The sequence below is a fragment of the Cheilinus undulatus genome, linkage group 24, assembly GCF_018320785.1.
Source record: "Cheilinus undulatus linkage group 24, ASM1832078v1, whole genome shotgun sequence".
Taxonomy (NCBI): domain Eukaryota; kingdom Metazoa; phylum Chordata; class Actinopteri; order Labriformes; family Labridae; genus Cheilinus; species Cheilinus undulatus.
Window position 1 is genome coordinate 14,806,128 of NC_054888.1, and position 16,702 is coordinate 14,822,829.

General features: G+C 40.7%; 1 protein-coding gene across 2 annotated transcripts in view; it reads right to left on the bottom strand.

Annotated features, from left to right (window-relative positions):
* LOC121506530 (tensin-like) overlaps positions 1–16,702 on the bottom strand; it is a 145,823-nt gene that overhangs the window by 128,442 nt on the left and 679 nt on the right. The gene's annotated exons all lie outside the window — the stretch shown is intronic.

Consider the following 16,702-nt stretch of genomic DNA (forward strand, 5'->3'; position numbering starts at 1 on the left):
AAAGGTAAAGAAAAGCCTTTCAGAAATACATAAAGGCTGCCTTTTCTGCCCCCAAAAGTGCTTTTTATTTTTGTACAAAAGGAGAGACATCTCCAAATGTTTCCTCCTGAATGCCTGAGTATTCCCCAAATCGCCCTCGACAGTACGGAAATAACCACTGCGTCAACAAAAAGGTCTTTTAAGTTGTTTCTCTGTGTGGGAAGCATGTAAGGCTCGGCCCAGGCAGCCTAGCACTTGGCACCAACTCCACATTAAAAAGAATGCTTTCTAAACAATTCAACAATATGACTTTGTAAACAGTTTTGCATGATAAGTCTGTTTGAGAGGGAGCAGACAGAGATTTTGTGCCCCATCAAGCATGTCTCAAGCAATTTCACTCTCATACAAATACAACTGGGGTCAGTTATCATGCTAAAAATCCAATTTACATTCTGATTTATGCCGTCTAGGAGCCTGGTGTTGTCCTGACCTGCTCTCTGACTTAACATGAACTTTGAACACATACTGGACTAAACAACACACATGCCAGGGAGGATCAGACTACACAATATTTGGACTTTCCAGATGGTGTCTGTCAGATCAGGCGATCATGGGGTCACAAGCTCTTGGCATGGTGGACTGCAAATGAGGCAATGAGCAAAGACTGCATTAAACATGGATGTGGTCCCAGTGATGTCATTCATTGGCCTCTGAAGACGTGTTGATGGCAGTCACCATATCTGAAATGCTGAATCCACAGATTATTAAATCAGTTTAGTTAAGGCTTGCATAAGTCCTTCTGATCTGTTTCGCAGTGCCCGATCTGCACTTTGGAGCTAAGCTTATTCTAGCATTTCTAGTGGATCTTTTTTATTTCTAAAGCACATGCCACTGTTCCCATCTAGGGCCAGTCCGCCTGCCCCGACAAGATATGTGCAGTCTATTTCTGGCTGAGCCACTGCCAGCGGGCATCAAGCTAAGCAGAGTAGACCAACCCAAATAGGAAAGAGACTGTACCGTGCATCCAGTCAATTCCAAGGTACAGACCGCCTATCATTTATCATAATGTTAGATGAACATTACACCAACAGAGGAAGAAAATGGCCAGCAAATCTACTAGGAATGACGACATTAGCCAGCTAAATGGTTGTTGTTGGTACCTGAATTAACTCTTTGATATTAAGATTTCAAAAGACTGTAGCTTGAAAGTGGTTAGAGATAAAGGCATACTGTAAATGAGAAAACTCTTCAGTATGACCCAAAGTTTGTGATGGGAGTAAATTCACTCATCTAATTTGCATATTCTGACATCACCAGGTGGCCTCCACTGCCATTGGCTGTGCGTATTCTGCCATGGCTTCTTACATGGCTGCCTCACTTCCGCGGTGTTTTTTTCATTCCCTATCTCCATCACTATTTGCAGTGTTTTGACCACCCTGATACCCCCACCACGTCCTCTCCTTCCCCGGCCACGATGAGGCAAAGCATCGGCCTCGGTATGTGCTGCTTGTGGACTATCATGGCCCATGGACGCGCTGTTGGTGCTCACAGACGCACCATCAGTCTAACCCATGGTTTCACTGGACGACTAAATGTCACATCAGAGGGTGAATGTTCCCCTATTCCTCCCGGTATTGTGAGTATTCTCGCTACAATTCGCTCTCTCTTTCTCTCTGTTACGCTCCGACTACAACCACTGCTTCCTCGTCTCCTCGACCGGGGGTGCGTCTTTCAAAACTCTCTCTCTCCAAAACTTTGAATAGAAACTCACCCACAAATGCTGCAGTAGTAGTAACAACATTAGGCACCATATTTGCCATATTTAGAGCCTGTTTAATTCAGCAATGTTGCTTGTCGCAATTTTGGACTTTGGCACTTTAAGGGTTAAGAGCTGTTAAACTATTGGCAATTTTTATCAGTTCAAGTCTCAGAACTGGTCACTAGTAGCCACTGTAGTTGTTCTTAATGACCACTGAGTTGCTGTCACAGTGCTTTTTACTTCGATATAAACAACCAGTAGCTGCTAGAGCACTAGAAAATCAGGATAAAGTTGTACAGAAGCTTTCAGGCTATAACTCCTATATAACGGAAGTATTTGGTGACGATATTCAGCTCAGGAATGTCTATAATATCTTGCAAAAAGTTTCGAAAGCCTGTGGTGCTTGTACTGCTAACATTAGCCACATTCTTACAGCATGATGTTCACTCACAAATGAACCTTGTCACAGTTTGTTTGATGTGTAAAAGCAAAGTGGACCTTACGTGGTGTCCGTGCAACCATGGCAACACGCAGTATTCTCTTGCTCTCATTTTGCCTCGCCTTCTTCTGGACAGCTCGCTGCCTCGCTGTCTGCTGATTATGACTCCAAGGCAAAAGCAGAAATCCTAAGACAGGAGAAGTTTTGTTGCCTTCTACGTCTCCTTTTGTTCTTCACCGCTCTTTGTTTGAGACAACAACGCCACAAGTGTATAACCACTTGACGTTATCCAGACAGTTTGGTACGTTTGACCAAGTGCAATGTGAATGCAAACTGAACCACAGGAAAGTGCAACAATGTTGCAATTGATAGGTTGGAGGAAAGTTAAATTACCCGCGTCACTAATTATGCTAAATTCGTGGATAACTCTTAGCCTTATTATAATTGAAATACATCACAAAACATTCACGACTACTAAAGTGTGTAGGAATAAAGAAATTAGCCATGGACGTCATAACTATTATTTGTGCCAGGTTGTAAACATGTTTATTTTTACTTTAAAAACTGGCATTTTAAAATGGGACCAGATGGGGATCCTTGTCTTTTGGAGTCAGCCTCAAGTGGACACTTGAGGAACTACACTCTTTTTGGACTTTTGCATTGGTTTCATTTTGCAACTTGCCCCACAGAAAATAGTGTATTTCTTTGGTCTAAATTAATGTAAAGTAATCTGCCATGGTTTATTATAGAGTCTTGGCTGTACCTTTTAAACTGATCAAATTAGACATGGAAAGCCAACCCCAATGCAAAATGAATTATTTTATCTGTAATAGCTTAAAATTTCAATTTGTGGGAAGTTATGTGGCTTCAGTTGGGATAAATGAGATTTTCAATTGGTTATTTGTTCTTGACTGGAATAAAAAAATGATTTCTTTCATCTTTGAAATTGAAAAACAAATAATAAAAATAGCTAGTCACAAATATCAGGATGGAAAACAAGGTCGTAATGCTCTCTTCTTTCCTCCCCAGTGATCAGAAGACAAACTGTTAACTATCAGTTAAGAGAAAAAGAGCAGAAGCTGCCATTCAAGGTGATGGGATCACAAAGTATTTATAAATCTAGCACTTTGCTTATTGTGCATATTGCATTGAGTTTACAGAATGGATTGGTTTTACTCCTAAATGGTTTGTCATTGCAGCAAACCTGCATATATTAGATTATTAAAATGCCCTACTGGACAATTTGACCTTTATTTGCCTCCATGTCATTGTAAATAATCCTAAAAAGCTGCAATGCAACATTAAATAGACATTAAAAAAATGTAAATATGTTGGTATCATCTGCATAAAGAAGTAAAATCAGCTTCCACTGGAAAGTAGGGCTGATCCAAGGCTAGTTTTACTCCCAGTGAAAGAATGAGTGTTTTTCTTAAAGTGATTTAATATCCAACCATTTTTTTTTTGCCAATCTCACCCTACAAATGCAAGAGAAACTGAAAGCATCTCCTGTTTTGTAAACAACATCCTGCCTCAGCTTGTGCTGCACATTTTTTTTTCTTCCCTGCAAAACAGCTGAAAGATTTCCATCAAATACAACATGGTGGCACACCGCAACTATAAATTGCAACTTGGAGGACCGGTACCTGTTGCCAGACCTCCCAGCAACAGTATCACTTGTCCCCTAATTATACTATCACCTCAAAATAAGAGCAGTATTGGTTTCCTGATGTTACAAGTAGCATCTTTAAATAGCAGGTAGGTTCTCAAAACAGTTTCATGACAAGCTAGTGTGGCTCCTAATAGTCTGTGTTGCTCTCTGCATTTCAAATCAGTGATTACAATGCATAAAAAGGCTCTGTCTTGCAGGCTGAAGTGTATTTACTTTACTGTGGATGGGTAAACATGCCGACTGTGGGTGCATACGTGTGCACAATTAAACGCGTCCGTGCAGCAATGTGACGTGAGCTGACGGATGTTTACGAGTGGCGAGATGAGAGTGCGGCAATCAGCGTACAACAGAGGCAGCCAGGAAGGAAGCCGCCGTAATTAGTTTGCTCTGGGAAAACAAAAGACTCATTGACTTTGTAATGCTATCATCAAGCGTATCAGAGTACAGTTGTGGGATAACATCGCAGCAGAGCATTGCTGATGTGCAATGTGATGGCATCAAGCCACATGAGCTGATATGGTGTCATCAAAAACACGAAAAAGCTGAAGTTTTAAGGGTTTTAGGGTTGCTGTCCTGCATAACTGGCATCCTTTCGTGTCAGTGATTGGTTTTGTTTTTCTTAGCATCATTGCCAGTAGATTATGGTGCTTGGCATTTTAAAACCATGAAGTCTGACAAGTCAAAACTCCCTATTTGCAAAAGATATAACCCCAGTTTCAAGCTGGGGCACTATGTGTATGTATATATAGAAATATATATATATCTATATATATATCTTTATATATATATAGATATATATATATATCTATATATATATAGATATATATATATAAAGAAGGCAATCATTTCAAAATTTCAAGAAAGTATTGATGGGACAACACAGGCTGGAAAAGTGGTGTTACTGAAAAACAGCTAGTAGAGAGGCAGAGTCTCTCAGAGTCTCTCAAAGCTCATTTAAAAGGACTGAGGCATAATGGAAAACTGTTCTGTGGTCAAATGAGTCAAAATTTGAAATTCTTTTTGGAAACCATGCATGCCATGTCCTTCAGACTAAAGAGTGGAGGGACCATTCAGCTTATTATCAGGGCACAGTTTAAAAGCCTGCACCTCTGATGGTAGAAGGTTGCATAAGTGCCTGTGGCGTGGGCAGCTTACACATCTGGAAAGACACTATCAACATCTCTTTCAGGGAAGGACTTGAATATTTCAGCAAGACAATGCCAAACCACATACAGCATGGCTTCACAGTTGAAGACACTCTCTCCACCTGGAGGGAGCAACCCATCGTTTTACGGCACAGAATCATGGCCTGGGACTTGGAGGTTAGGAAATTTTACAAGATAAAAAAAAAGAAAAAGTTCACTTTAAAAGTTGTAAACATACGTGAACCAGAACAACAAATTTTTGAGAATATAAATTTGAAAATCGAATCTCTACCTTCCACTTGGTGTCTGGTAAATTTTTGACTTTACACTATTGTAAATTTACAATTTTAAAAGTTGACATTTTTGAGTTTCTCGTGTCAAAATTTAAGATTGTTTAAACTTAGAAATTTAAAGTTGTGTTCTTGCATATTTTTGACTTTTTCAGCCCCTAAATACTTGATTTGATTTCTTGTGAATACATGATTTTATTACCCTGTAGCGCCACATTATGTAATAACGCCACATTATGTAATAACGCCACATTATGTAATAACCCTAGCCACAGGACTAAGTGTGGGCTCCAAGGTATGCCCTACCCAACTACCTTGCCCTAACTCTACCGCTTAGTGACTTATGCCTAAACTTAACCCCGCTTCAGGGCTCTTGACTACACACCTAACTTTAACCCAAGGACTTAAGGTGGGCTCCAGGGTATACCCTACTATCTTGCCCTAACCCTAAACGCTTAGTGGCTTACAAAATGTGGTGTTATTACATAATAAATTGAAAATATATTACATTATTACACAATGCGGCGTTATTACATAATGTGGGACTACATACCTTGATTTTTTTTTTTTTTCAAAAATGTTGACTTTTTTTGCACAAAAATGAATGGATCTTCTTCATATTTTCATCTTTTAGGTTGGCCCTGATACATTATGTTTCTAGTCATGGTTGGAAAAAAATATATACAAATGTACAACTTATTTTGACAATGTCAGAGCGGATTAGGTCCTACGCCTCCCCTAAAATCTTTGGCGCCAAATTTTGTGGTTGCATTACTGCTGATTCTAATATATAGTGCTCTTTTAAATGGGCATGCCAAACTGACCCCATCAAATATTTAAAAAATCAGCCCCTGGAGTGGGTTTCACATACACATTTGAAAAATTGGTGGACATTTGTACCATGTCATTACCTACAAAAAGTCCTCTTACTGTCATGGTGAAAACCCAACAGGAAGTCTTCCATTTCCATTTGAATTTGATGTCTTTTATAACACATTTCTCTTCATCTACTGCCACTACAGCAGCACCCCCGAGCAAAGCTACTCTACTGGAGCTTTCCAGAGTCCAAGAGAAGACAGAGCAGTTCCTACTAGCCGGGAGCCAGAGGCGAGTCAGCTCATGCATGCTCTTTAGTGTTCCTAAACAACCCGGGGCCACTTCTGACATTCATATATATCAGTGTTGGCTGTTGTGCTGGCCCCGGGGGCCTCATAGCAAGAGCATCTGCCTTTATTTACAGCTGACAGGAGGTGCTGTTCTGTTGGCTGTACTGCAGCAGACGCCTGCAAACGTCCTGATGATGACTCCCCCCAGTATTGATCTAAAGGTCAGGAGGGTACAGATGACTTGGCTACTGTTTGTTTACATCCATAGAAACCAGACTATTGATCAGACACATGCAAGCTCTATAAATCCTGAAGAGCATCTTGAGGAATATATTTATGCATGTTGGTATGGTTGGGAAGGAATCAGACACGGCCATTGCTCGGGATTACCCTTGTATCAAAGATTTAGTGAGGGAAAAGAGGAAGTAGACAGAGCAGCCGACAAAGAGAAATGCAGACACTGACCTCACAATCACACATTCTTTCAAACACCATGGCCCAGGAGAACTTAAAAGCCTCACCACATCACCATTCTACCAGGCGAGAGAACAACTTCAACCATATTTGGTGGGTGAAGCTGGAGGCGAGACTTATACAGGCTTGACGTGGTTTTTACCAGCTCAGATGGATAAAAGAATAGGAATCTCCAGACACACGCTCTGGCATGAGGCCAGGCAGACACCTTAACTACATTCATCTGAAATGGTTTGAGCTTCTGCGTCGGTTTCTGTAAAATGGATTGGCTTTCCCTACTGCCATGAGATTGCCCTATGAAGGAAAAGGATGAGAAAAATGCAGATCCTAGCCTTTTACATGTGGTTATTTTCCAGTCCTCAGGATATGTAACATCGCTGGGAAATTCCTTGCAAAGAAATGAGTGTTTGTTTGCCTCAAGAATCCAAATTCCATTCAAAAATGTAGAGAAACTCCTTCCTTTTTTGCCCAATTTTCATCACCCAAGGCCTTACAACTGATTGCATTTGACAGACATAGTCCTTGTTCCCATTTACAAGAGCTTGATTTTGTCCTTATCCTATTTAAAAATCATTTATTTGATCTCTAAATGTGCCTCTCGCCAATCACTTCCCAGCAAAGTGACCAATAGACCACAGAGAAAACTCTCCAACATCCATCCAGAGTCAAAGTCGGTTTAAGGCTTTTAAAACAAGGGAGCTTATAATCTCACCCAGTCACGAGGGGCGTCTGGGAAGCCACTGAACTAGAACAAGGAGTCAAGCGAGCCACCACGGGGGCCCCTCCGCAATCTCAACCCAGCCGAGAGGCCTCGTTAGGGGGCAAAGAGAGGTGAGTCGAGGCGGGACGTTTGTTGAATTACCCGCAGCAAAGGTCAAATGGCTCAGGTGAGTCTGGACAGCTTCCCTTCTCTTTCTTGATCTCCCTCCTTCACAATGAGAGCGTGGATCAGCGGGAGCTTTAATGATTTCAGCAAAAGTGCTGCTCAAGTACTCAAGTGGGTTTATATGGAAATGGAGAGTGCAGAATATCAAAGCACGACTCTGGAGCCTGGTCCACTGAGTTGAAACATTGTATAATAAGCATTCGCTCTGCAGTTCAAACAGGATGGTGATGAACTGTTTTCTCTTCGCTCTCACAGGCTTCAAACAGGCTGGAACACGCATCCCTGATAACCGAAGAATAAGACCGGCTTGCTCAGCAACCTTTGCATTCTTTGTTTGGAAATTTCAAATAAGGACAGTCAATTAAAAGGTATTCAACCTATTTTTGGACATTTCACGTAGGGTGAAATTTAAAGACTTCCAAGGCAGACAGTGATTCACTTGGGAAAGAGGCAGTAATTCCATAGGCTTCTGCCTTTTGACCACTTGATAAACAAGCGGCAATCACTCTGATCTTTCTCGAGCTACATCAGCCCAACTCATGGGAGAAAGGATGTGTTTGCAACTGTGCATAAATCATTGCATTGGCTCCAATAATTGAGCCTGCCATTGGTTCAACCACACTCAGAATTCCTCAAGCACTCCTCCTGCCCACACAAGAGCCACTGCCGTGCTGATGGCAGTCTGCCTGAGAAAGTAAATTCTTCACTTTCCAAACGGGGGCCAAATAAGGACTGAAGCTCAAACAGCCCCTTTGGAGGGGTTTATCCGTCGGCTGAGTTTCTGTTTTACTTGGAGAGCTAATAAATCTGCTGATGGCTGTGCTGGTTCAGAGCATGTTCCCTTTCCTGCTTTGACATTTTGACATAATGTCAAGTGTGTAACACGGCATGTTCGTCTGGGTGGCAGTGTGTCGCTGGCAAGGGTGAGCTGGCGGTGTCGACTGATGCCGTCAATGGTTGAATAGCCGATGACGACATAAACGTGAGGTAAATCAAGCTGGAGGGAAATAATGGCATAATAAAAGACTGTGAGAAAAAAGTACTTTGTGGAAAAGTTAACCACCAAGATTATCTGTCATTGAAGAGGGAATAGATTCTTCAGGGTGGGGTTAGGGTTAGGTGAGAAAATCTCTCAATTAACTTCCCCGTCTTGGCTGACGCCTCGACAGTTGAAATGAAACTTCCCCTTGGATGGGATAGATGATGTGTCCTCTAGTCCAGCGGTTCTCAAATAGTTGAGTCATGGGACCCACCATCAACTCCTCAAGGAGAATAGCGACCCAATTTTTGGAGCTCTTTTTGGTCAATCAGATATATTTAATACAAAAAAGTAGAACCTGGGCCTAAGACAGTCCAAAAGGTGTAACAAAACAATGAAACAGGACAAAACATGCATGTTTTATAGGGCCTCATAGACAAGTTGGTGCAATTTTTTCCCAAGCACACATGAAAAGGGCTTTGCGACCCACTTTTGGGTCCCGACCCACCAGTTGAGAATCACTGCTCTAGTCAATGTTATTGAATTAGCAGCATAAAGCTGTTGGCATAAGGTCTGCAAAGCAAGTCCATCTCACATAATAAAAAAGCAGTTTTTAGGACAGACTGAGGTAGGAATCAGGTAACCTGGTGGCATTTGTTTGGGAAAAGTTAACCGCCATAGTTATCTGCCATTTGAAAGGAAATAAATTCTTTAGGGTGGGGTTAGGATTAGGTGAGAAAAACTCTTGATTAACCTCCCCACCTTGGCTGACGCCTCAGCAGTGGAAATTGAGGGACAAAGGAAATGCTCAGGCCCTGGCACGTCGCTCTTAGACTTTCTATTCGATGGGAAGATGATTTGTCTTCTTGTGGTAAAGTATTCCCACATTTGTTGGTGATGTTGACATAAAGCTGTATAGGTTTAGAGTCTGCAAAGCAGGTCCATCTTACATGATCAAAAGCAGATTTTAAAAGTGACTGAAGCAGAAATCAGATCACCTGGTGGCATTTATTTGTCAGGAGGCCTATCAGGGTTCAACCCTAACCGTAATCCTAACTCTAAGCTCATGACTGAATATCTTAAAAAGCAAAGAATCCACTCTTTAAACATGCATTTTTGTCAAGGGTCAAAGCTATCATCTGGATGGCTAAATTTGGAAACACTGTGAATCACGCCTTTCAGTCTTGGCTGGTCTGTGAAGTTCCAAACGCTGCTCTGAGGCCACCAAGACAGGATGCAGAGTAGCTGTTGTATAAACACCAAATCTAAATAATTATTTTTTGCAAAGTCGAACATGCTTCCCAACAGCTGTTTCCAATGGTGTCCATCAACATCCAGTAGCCTAGCATAAACACGACCGTCCCACAGTATGAAAACCATCCTTTGATGGTTGAACCATAGATACAAGGCCTTGACTGGATGAAAAGCAATATTTGGAAGCTATCTTGGTGACGTGAAATTAACCAAGCAACAAGCTCCCAGTCTTCACATGCAAAATCCACAATCTAAATGACATAGAAAGGGGTATATATATTTTTAGATGTGAACAAAATCCCTTCCACATGGTTAACACGCCATAAATAAGCATCAATTTCATTCGACAGGCATAAGCTTCCACTTTTACCCTAAACGGTTCAGACAAAACTACCGCAACATACAAGAGGTTGTTGACAAGATTCATCGCAGTAGGCTGCCCTTTTCTCAGCTGGAGATCTGTGATTCATGTCCAGCAAAGGCACTAACATGATTTCACCCCAAAACACAGCTAATGCTGGGTTTAAGGCCCAAAGGAACATCATCATTTGGACTCACAAGAGGCCAAAGACCGTGGATCAACGAGGAAGCAGTATCATGGTCGGAACAGTCAATATGAAGTGGTTTGGCAGCACCATTCCCTTGTATGGTTACAACCAAATAACTCCAAGCTATGGATGACAAAATACCCCATTAAATAAGAAAATGATGAATATCAGATGTGCAATTGTGGCTTACATTGGACATAGGTTGAAAACCTCCAAATCTAAAGGCTCGCCTAAGAGTTTTATGTGAGAGAGGCATGACTGCATATCATAAATGTTGGGTCATTTAATCAGGGTTTTAGTTATGGGAGAGGGCTAACTTTTGGCATCAAGTTTAAAACCAAACATCACCTGATTAGCAAAGTCTTGGATTTCCATTCGTGGGAAAGATTTTGTTGTGGAGAGGAGTGTAATTGATCTGTTGTTGGCTCTCTGGTTGGTCTGCTAACCTACCAAACAGAGGGCTCCCTCTCAGAGCAATCTTTGTAGGGTTACTTCTGGGTAGATAAACTTTTGCCAGGGCCAAGTTGTTGCAGGGCCTCATGGTGAAACTGTGACCTTAATTTGATTACTAACATGGCTAAAAGGTGGGCTTTGGGTGTTTTCAAGAGCAACTTGAGTTATCCTCAATGTAATCGCTAATTATGAAAAATGACTTCTTTAGATTGACCTCTGTGGACAACCATACTGGCTATTCAACCCACTAACAATCACAAAATATAGGCTGTTAAGAATGAGTGATACTCTTACTGTTAAGTAGCTTTAACATTACTTAATAGCAAACTGGCAATGGCTAGTAGTATTTGAATAATGCAATGTTGACATTGTAACTCTCTAACATTAGCTAACTAGCATAAAATCAACTTACAACTTAACTTTTATGCAACTTGTTTATAGATGTGTTTATTAGCCATGGGAGCTAGCGTTAGCTGATATCAGTAGCATTTCAAGTTTATTGAAATTTGGAATGCTAACCTTTCACTAAAGTCAAGAAATAAAAGTTCGTCAAACCACAGGGTGTTTTTAATTGTTCCAAGGGAGAAGGAGTCTTTCGATAAGAGAGCTGGTCTACCCTAGTAACCCCAACCACAGAGGGCGGAGCTTGACAAAGAGTGATTGTGTAACACTTTAAAAATCAGTCTACTATGAAAGCTGAAAACAGCATGTTTTCATCATTACTGGATTTAGCTGTTGTTTTACCATGCTGATTGCTCTTTTCCGGAGCGTTGGCCTATCAGTTCCTGTTTAATTACTGGTGGCTACAGGAAGATTTCACATTCATTCGACCACTAATAGCATATGGAAGTGAGAATAAAGCAACCATGCCAAGCCAAAATCAAGGGTGTACAGTCAAAAAATTACAATAAAATATAGGCTTACAAGAAAGTGTGATGCTCAAAAGGATTCCTGGAAGCTCTTTTGCTGCAATTACATTTATGAAAGCCTCAATTTATGCTTGTATCTGCACTCTTCTTGCAAGTTAAACCTGAAAACAAACACTATGTGTTGAAATTCTTTTTATCTAAACTTGCTTTTCATTATTCCTTGCCAGCCTGTCACTTATTGACAGAAATAAGTCGGAGGGGAGGCAGAGCCTCTACTAATTCGGCCTTTGCCTCTTGTGTGGTTGCATGTTAAATGCCATCCTCCTTGGTCATGACTGCTTTTATAACACTTCCCAGCACATACTTTTGAGCTGACACAGCTGGAAGACAGTCAAAGTTTACCAACTATACTTTCTGTTTCCAGAAGCCTATAGTAGAATATCTCAAAATTGAATTTGAAAAACAAAAGCAATGCCTTACATATTGAAACAAACCTCATATCTGCGCAAACGAGGAGTGACTCCCCAGCCGTAAAAGTTCAAAGTTATCTATGCTGAACCTTTCAAGTTGCTTTTCCGTGATTTATGGTGCTTTTTCCCCCAGCATTTTCTCTTACAGTTGCCAAGGTTTCCCTCCTCTGTGTCAAAAGATGAACCGCCCTGAGGGAAGCATGGTATGTTATTAAGGCATGGGAGAGATGGACAGAAGAGACAAATAGTTCAAGAAGGATGGATCTACGGGGAAAGCAGCCCTTCCACAAGCATTGCTCTTTGAGAACATCTTCATGTTATGAGACTTGAGGGAGGCATGAGTTAGGGCTCGTTTGGCAGTTTAAGAGGCTTGCTGGGCAGAGAGAGGGAAATAGAAGGGGGTTATTCTTGAGACTTATGGGCCAAATTGAGAAGGGCAATGCCATGGTGAGAGCATCAGGTTCAAGGTTATGTAATGTACAGATACTTTCCTGTCCCTTCTTTGAGTTCTAAACCAAAACTTTAATACTGGCCTACACAGAGTACCCCAGACTAAGGTGGTTTGATAACTCAACATAAAATTGGTAATAATAATTTACCAGAAACCACTTAAATTTCCGGGGTTTAGCAGGAAATTATATTGCACTGATGCATATTTTGGCCTATACAAAGTACCTCATACTCCCATATTGGGACGATTTGAAAATTCAATGTGATATTGGTCCTCATTACCTGCACTCAAAATATATTTTGGGGGATTAATCTGTAATAGTACTGAATTGGTGCACTGACTTAAACATCCATGGATATCCTACTGGATTCAGCCAATACAGTATGCACAATACTCCCATATTAGGGTGATTCAAAGGAGGAAGAATTAATGGTCATCAGATGATAAAATGAGTTGTTTTTCGGGTCCTTGATTGGTACTACTATTGAATGAATGCACTGAATTGCACACTTATGGATACCCAACTATATTCTGGCCTATATGGAGTACCTCACACTCCCATACTAGAATCATTAAATATAACTCAATATTAGTCATAAGATAATAAAGAAAAACTTCTAAAAAGTTTATTTTTGGCAGATTAATTTGTAATGCCTAATATATTGGCTGCCACATGCGGGTATTCCTTAATGCCCTTTGACGTATACTGAGAACCTCATACTCCCATATTAAGGTAACTGAAAACACTAAATTAAACTTGGTTGTCGGATAATTACAAACTCCAAACCAGTTGTAATTTGGAGGGTTGATTGATATTGCCAATTGATATTGAACTGGTGCCTTGACTGGCACACTCATGGATACCCTAACATTCTTTAGTCTATGCTAAGTACTGTACACTCCCATACTAGGATGATAAAAGAAACTTAGATAACACTGGTGATCAGATCAAATTCAACTCCAAAGCTAGATGACTATGAGGGGGTTAATTGGTATTGCATTGACTACCACACATTGGCCTATACTAAGTACAGCACACTCCCGTCCTAGGATGATTTAAGAAACTTATATAATTATGGACCTTATTTGATAATGCATTCAAAAGTAGTTGATTTTCAGTGGAGTTAATTGAAACTGTTTTTGAATTGGTGTTGTGCCTGGCAAAATCATAGATACCCTACAGCACTGTGGCCTATACAGAGTACTGAAGGATCAGCATGCAAGGATGTCCTTTCAAGTTTTTTAAATTCTGGGTAAGGTTGTCCAGAAGACACAATGAATTAATCTTTCAACAAGTAGTCTACTTAAGCATTGTCAATGCTGGAAAGGACTGCTTCGGTCTTTTCGTTGGTGCACCTTAAGAAGTTGGATTGTTTGGGTGTGTTCCTATTTTGCCCTGTTCGATAAAATGTATCTCAAACTCCCATACTAGGTTGATTTGAAAAGCTGATGTAGTATTGTTCTACGGATAATTTACCCCGAACCACTTGATTTCCAGTCATTAACTGGTACTGCTATTGAACTGGTGCACTGACTGGTACACTAACTGCAACCCTTGCACATTTCGGCCTACACAAGGAACCCCGGAATCCCATACTAGGATGGTTCTTAACCCTTTAAATCCTAGCACACACTTTACATGACCATAATTAGTTAAAACACTCTTAACATGCAGTAAAATGTGTTTTATCCATGTTAATTATTTTTCCGTTGTTGAGTTATGATTATAAGGGTTTCCGCCGTTTTTTTAAACTTATTTCGCAGGGAGCTTCTCGTTTTAGCTGTCTACAGTCTCATCTACAGACCAGAAGTCCCAACATGCAGTAAAATGTAAATAACTGCCATATATTAAAAGTTCTAAGTATTGTGGAAAAAATGGGCAAAAGCATATACTCACCAGACATTTTCTGGGCCTTTTATGGTTAAAATAAGAAAAGAGTCCAGAAACTCAGGTTTTAAAGGGTTAAAGTACATTTTGATAAGCCTGGCAGAAAATTTACCCCAAATCATTTGATTTTGGGGGTTAACTGGTACCACAACTAAATTGGAGCATTGACTACCACACGCAGATAGTACCACACGTTGTTCCATAGTGAGTAGAACACAGTCCTATACTAGGATGATTAAAGAAACTAACACAATAATAGTCCTCAGATGAAAATGTAGTCCAAAGTAGTTGATTTTGGGAGGGCTGATTGGTATTGCTATTGATTTGGTGCATTGACTGGCTCATTCACGGATCCCCAATACCCATTAGCCCACCGGGGCAGTGCGTAATTAGCTGGAATTTATGCTATTCAAGTTGACACTGGGCAGGCCAATGACATCTCAGAATGCAGAGTAGCAGTGATTTACTGAAACTGAAGCTATTGCATCACAATGGCTTGTACCTCCTAAAAAGTGGGTCTCCATAAAAAGATAAGTTTAGGAAACACTGCTTTAGTCTATGCAGAGTCCTTCACTCTCCCATACTGGGTTGATTTAAAAAGCTGATGTAATATTGTTACCCTAACAAACTTTTTAAAAATTTTGGTCATGAATTGGTTCTGCTTTGGAACTTGTGCATTGGTTGGCACACTAATTGCTACCCTTGTGCATTCTGGCCTGTACAGAGTACTCCTTACTCCCATACTAAGTGTTTTCTGAAAGATATTGCAATGTTGTTATAAGTTAATTTACCCCAAACCAACTGAATTTTGCTCCTTCACTGGTACTGATATTTGGAAGGTGAATAGACTGGCAAAATAATTGCTACCCTTGCGCATTTTGGCCTATACTGAGTACCATTTACTCCCATACTAGGCTGATTCTAAAAGTTTATGTCATTTAGACTTTCAGGAAAAAAAAACAGCACCAGTTGATTGTGCTAGGTCAATTAGTTCTGCTATGGAACTGGTGCATTGATTGACACAATAATTGCTACCTTTGTGCTTTCTGGCCTGTACAGAGTACTCCTTACTCCCATACTAGGCTGATTCATGTTAATTAGTCTATCAGGAAAAAAAACAAAACCAGTTGATTATGCTGGGTCAATTAGTTCTGCTATGGAACTTGTGCATTGATTGGCACACTAATTGCTACCCTTGTGCATTCTGGCCTGTACAGAGTACTCCCCATTCCCATACTAGGGTGATTTGAAAAGTTCATGTAAATTAACTTGAGAGGATATTTTCCCAAAACCAGTTGATTCTGGGGGGTTAACTGGTACTGTGATGGACCTGGGGCATTGATTGGCACACTATTTGCTTGTGCATTTTGGCCTACATGAAGTACTTTCCCTTCCCATATCAGGATAATTTGGAAATTAATGTAACTTAAGTCATCAGATCATAATATATGCCAAACCACTTGATTTTACGAAGTTAACTGATAATCCTTGCACGCTCCTGGATACCCTTCAGCTCTTCCAGCGCCATTTTAACAACTCAACTGCAAATTCTTGAAATGAATTTTAAAAATCACACAAACTATGCATCCTAGTTGGAAAAAGAGTTTCCGTAGCACCATAAAACTGCATTCCTGTCTGTTGTTTTGACTCTTTAGTGGCAGACAGGACATACAAGACTCATGACCTCTTGACCGCTCATGTTTGACTGCCACCCTTGTGTTAGCTCAATGTCAAAGGTGAGTGATTGCCATCATCAGTCTGCATCCTCTCTCAGAGATGTCAGAAGAAGTGTGAACAAGTGAAGGGGAAGGCAAGATCACAGCGAGGAAGAAAACATTTCCTGCAAGCATTCTTCTCATCCAGCTCTCAAAAATGCTGAAGCAGAAGCAGGTTACGCTGGGAGAGAAAACACGTGGTTGCCTGCTGTGTTGACCAGTTGCTCCCGGTCTCACCACGACATTGTTGCTACAAATCACTACACGTCAAGTCATGAAAGACTCGGAACAGCAACTCAAATGAACCCCGTCTGGACCATTCCCATGG